This window comes from Eschrichtius robustus, chromosome 17 (assembly GCF_028021215.1).
Source record: "Eschrichtius robustus isolate mEscRob2 chromosome 17, mEscRob2.pri, whole genome shotgun sequence".
NCBI classification, from domain to species: Eukaryota; Metazoa; Chordata; class Mammalia; order Artiodactyla; family Eschrichtiidae; genus Eschrichtius; species Eschrichtius robustus.
In genome coordinates, this window is record NC_090840.1 from 34,167,837 (window position 1) to 34,172,985 (window position 5,149).

Consider the following 5,149-nt stretch of genomic DNA (forward strand, 5'->3'; position numbering starts at 1 on the left):
TAGAGTAATCTTGGTTGTAGGTCCTTCCCTTTCATCACTTTAAATATGCCATTACACTGCCTTCTGGTTTGTAGTGTTTCTGCTGAGAAATCAGCTGTTAACCTTATGGGAGTTCCCATGTATGTTATTTGTCATTTTTCCCTTGTTGCTTTCAATAATTTTTCTTTGTCTTTAATTTTGGTCAATTTGATTACTATGTGTCTTAGTGTGTTTCTCCTTGGGTTTATCCTGCCTATGACTCTCTTCTCTTCCTGGACTTGGGTGGCTATTTCCTTTCCCATGTTAGGGAAGTTTTTGACTATAATCTCTCCAAATATTTTCTCACAGCGTTTCTCTCTGTCTTCTCCTTCTGGGACCCCTATAATGCGAATATTGTTATATTTCATGTTGTCCCAGAGGTCTCTTAGGCTGTCTTCACTTCTTTTCATTCTTTTATCTTTATTCTGTTCCATGGCACTGAATTCCACCATTCTGTCTTCCAGGTCACTGATCCGTTCTTCTGCCTCAGTTATTCTGCTATTGATTCCTTCTAGTGTATTTTTCATTTCAGTTATTGTATTGTTCATCTCTGTTTTTTCTTTAATTCTTCTAGGTGTTTGTTTTTCTAATTCTTCTAGGTCTTTGTTAAACATTTCTTGCATCTTCTCGATCTTTGCCTCCATTCTTTGTTCCGAGGTCATGGATCATCTTCACTATCATTATTCTGAATTCTTTTTCTGGAAGGTTACCTATCTCCACTACATTTAGCTGTTTTTTGTGGTTTTATCTTGTTCCTTCATCTGGTACATAGACCTCTGCCTTTTCATCTTGTCTCTCTTTCTGTGAATGTGTTTTTATTCCACAGGCTGCAGGATTGTAGTTCTTCTTCATTCTGCTGTCTGCCCTCTGGTGGATGAGGCTATCTAAGAGGCTTGTGCAAATTTCCTGATGGGAGGCACTGGTGGTGGGTAGAGCTGGGTGTTACTCTGGTAGGCAGAGCTCAGTAAAACTTTAATCTGCTTGTCTGCTAATGGGTGGAGCTGGGTTCCCTCCTTGTTGTTTGTTTGGCCTGAGAAGATCCAGTACTGGAGCCTAGAGGCTCTTTGGTGAGGCTAGTGGTGGACTCTAGGAGGGCTCAGGCCAAGGAGTTCTTCCCAGAACTTCTTCTGCCAGTGTCCTTGTCCCTGTGGTGAGCCACAACCACCTCCGCCTCTGCAGGATACCCTTGAACACTAGCAGGTAGGTCTGGTTCTGTCTCCCATGGGGTCACTGCTTCTTCCCCTGGGTCCCGCTGCACACACTACTTTGTTTGTGCCCTCCAAGAGTGGAGTCTCGTTTCCCCCAGTCCTGTCGAAGTCTTGTAATCAAATCCCACTAAACTTCAAAGTCTGATTCCTTAGGAATTCCTCCTCTTGTTGCTGGACCCCCCAGGTTGGGAAGCCTGACGTCGGGCTCAGAAACTTCACTCCAGTGGGTGGACTTCTGTGGTATAAATGTTCTCCAGTTTGTGAGTCACCCACCCAGGAGTTATAGGATTTGATTTTATTGTGATTGTGCCCCTCCTACCATCTCTTTGTGGCTTCTCCTTTGTTTTTGGATGTGGGGTATCTTTTCTGGTGAGTTCCAGTGTCTTCCTGTTGATGATTGTTCAGCAGTTAGTTGTGATTCTGGTGCTCTCACGAGAGGGAACGAGAGCACATCTTTCTACTCCACCATCTTGAACCAATTTGAAAATATTTTTCAAATATGAAGGTAAACTGAAGAATTTTTAATATAATTTCAAGTTGAGAGAAATTATTGCCATCAGATATATACTAGAGAAAATGTTAAAGAACGTTCTTCAGGCATATACCATTCAGAAGTATGCATCTTCAAAAAGAAATGAAGAATTGAAGATGTAAAAAATTAAGGTAAGTTTTTTTGTTTGTTTGTTTTTTGGTGTTTTTGTTTTTTGTTTTTTTGCAGAGAAAGGTTTATTGCAGTACTGAGCAAGGCAGAGGAGACTCTTGCTCAAAAAGACCAAACTCCCTGATAGGCATAGGGCAGGTGAGGATATTTGTTGGTGAGTGTTGTGTGCAGAAGACGAAGGCAAATGCCATTGATGCAATGCAGAAATGGGATGGGATGGGATGGTTTTTTGCTTACTGTCTTCATACTGACCACCCCGGTCACCCTGTTAGTTCTGTCATTAAGCACTAATAACCAGGGGAGAGTGCTAATGCAGTCCCTCACTACCACAAATTACACAGTTGAGTTTCCTGCATTTGGGGAAATTCCAGGGGTCAGCACACCCGCAGTGCAATGGTTAAGCCTCACCCTGGAAAAACCACCTTCATGATCATGATGTCTCCCCTGCCAGATAAGTATTCTTTCTTATTTTTAATTGCTGTAAAAGAGGAGTGGTTTTCTAAAGAAAAAAATAGTAATATAATGTGATTTTATAACATATTCAAAATTTAAATGTATGACAATAACACAAAGGGCAGGAGAAATTGGAAACACAGTGTTCTAAGATTTTTTACTGTACTTGAAGTCATATAATAATTAATGGTAGACAGGGATAAGTTAAAAACATATAGAGGCATACCTCATTTAATTTCTTTTCACTTTATTGTGCTTCACAGATACTGCATTTTTTGCAAATTGATGCTTTGTGGCAACACTGCACTGAGCAGGTCTATGGGCACCATTTTTCCAACAGCATTTGCTCACTTTGTATCACTCTATCACATTTTGGCAATTCTTGTAATATGCCAAACATTTTTATTGGTTTTATATTTGTTGCGATGATCTGTGATCAATGAACTTTGATGTTAGTATTGTAATTGTTTTGGGGTGCCATGAACCACACCCATATAAGATGGTGAACTTGATCAATAAGCGTGTGACTTCTGACTGATGTACAAACCAGCCTTTCCCCATCTCTATTCCTCTCCTTGGGGATCCCTATTCCCTGAGACACAACAAGATTGAAATTAGGCCAATTAATAACCCTACAGTGGCCTCTTAATGTTCAAATGAAAGGAAGGGTTGCATGTCTTTCACATTAAACCAAAAGCTAGAAATGATTAAGCTTAGTGAGGAAGGCATGTCAAAAGCTGAGATAGGCTGAAATCTAGGCCTCTTGCACCAAATGGCTAACCAAGTTGTGAATGCAAAGGAAAAGTTCTTGAAGGACATTGAAAGTGCTACTCCAGTGAACACACAAATGATAATAAAGGGAACCAGCCTTACTGCTGATATGGAGAAAGTTTTATTGAGAGAAAGTTTTATCTCTTTGTTGATAAGAGATCAAACCAGTCACAACATTCCCTTAAGCCAAAGCCTAATCCAGAGCAAGGTCCTAACTGTCTTCAATTCTATGAAGGCTAAGAGAGGTGAGGAAGCTATAGAAGAAAAGTTTGAAGCTAGCAGAGGTTGGTTCATGAGGTTTAAGGAAGAAAAAGTTTTCATAATATAAAAGTGCAAGGTGAAACAGCAAGTTCTCATGTAGAAGCTGCAGCAAGTTATCCAGAATATCTATCTAAGATCATTAAAAAATGTGGCTACACTAAACAACAGATTTTCACTGTAAACAGAACAGCCTTATGTTGGTAGAAGATGCCATCTCAGACTTTCATAGCTAGAGAGGAGAAGTCAATGCCTGGCTTCAAAGCTTCAAAGGACAAGCTGACTTTCTTGTTAGCAGCTAATGCTGCAGGTGACTTTCAGTTGAAGTTAGTGCTCACTTACCATTCCAAAAGTCTCAGGGCCCTTAAGAATTATGCTAAATCTACTCTGCTTACACCCTCTAAGTGGAACAACAAAGCCTGGATAATAGCACACCTCTTTACAACATGGTCTACTGATTACTTTAAGCCTGCTGTTGAGGCCTATGGCTCAGAAAAAACAATTCCTTTCAAATTACTACTGTTCATTGACAATGTACCTGATCACCCAAGAGCTCTGATGCAGATGTACTGTACAACAAGATTAATGTTGTTTTCATGCCTGTTAGCACAACATCCATTCTGAAGCCCATGGATCTAGAAGCAATTTCAATTTTCATGTCTTATTATTTAAGAAATACATTTTTTAATGCTATAGCTGCCATAGATAGCGATTCCTCTAATGGAGCTGGGCAAAGTAAATTGAAAACCTTCTGGAAATGATTCATCATTCTAGATGCCATTAAGAACAGTTGTGATTCATGGGATGAGGTGAAAATATCAACATTAACAGGAGTTTTGAAGAAGCTGATTCCAGCCCTTGTGGATGACCTTGAGGGGTTCAAGACTTCAGCAGGGGAAGTAACTACAGGTGTGGTAGAAATAGTAAGAGAACTAGAATCAGAAGTGGAGCCTGAAGATGTGACTGAATTGCTGTAATCTCATCATAAAACTTGAATAGATGAGGAGTTGCTTCTTATGGATGTGCAAAGAAAATGGTTTAATGAGATGGAATCTACTCCTGGTGAAAATGCTGTGAAGATTGTTGAAACAATAACAAAGATTTAGAATATTATGTAAACTTGATCAAGATGGCAGACTAAGAAGACCCTGAGCTCCTGTACTCCAGGGACACACCAAAACTTCAACTACATATAGAAATTCTCTCTCTGAGAATGACCTAAATACTACCAGAACAGCTGCTCTATGATTAAGGATATGAAGGAAAAAACCATATTAAGATGGGTAGATGAGGCAAAAATGTGATGTATTCAGGACACACACACCTGGCAGGCAATCCAAAAACAGAAGTGGGGGGCTTCCCGGATGGAGCAGTGGTTAAGAATCCACCTGCCAATGCAGGGGACATGGGTATGAGCCCTAGTCCAGGAAGATCCCACATGCAGCAGAACAACTAAGCCCATGCACAACTACTGAAGCCTGCACTCCTAGAACCCATGCTCCAAAACAAAGAGAAGCCACTGCAATGAGAAGCCTGCACACTGCAACGAAGAGTAGCTCCTGCTTGCCTCAACTAGAGAAAACCTGTGCAAAGCAATAAAGACCCAACACAGCCAAAAATGAAAAATAAATACAATAAATAAATTAAAAAAAAAAACAGAAGAGGTACCACAAACTCAGACGTTCTCCTTAAGAAGTGAGGAGTTTGAGACCCACGTTGGGCATGCCAGCCCTAGGGACTGACGCTGGCAAAATGAGTCCCGTTAATGGGTTTTAACATC

At 40.4% G+C, this 5,149-nt stretch overlaps 1 non-coding gene across 1 annotated transcript; it reads right to left on the bottom strand.

Moving 5' to 3' along the window:
* Positions 1–2,182: 2,182 nt before the first annotated feature.
* LOC137751660 (U1 spliceosomal RNA) lies at positions 2,183–2,346 on the bottom strand. Its single transcript, XR_011070911.1, has one exon. It is a non-coding gene; the product is annotated as a U1 spliceosomal RNA (small nuclear RNA).
* Between the last annotated feature and the right edge of the window lie 2,803 nt (positions 2,347–5,149).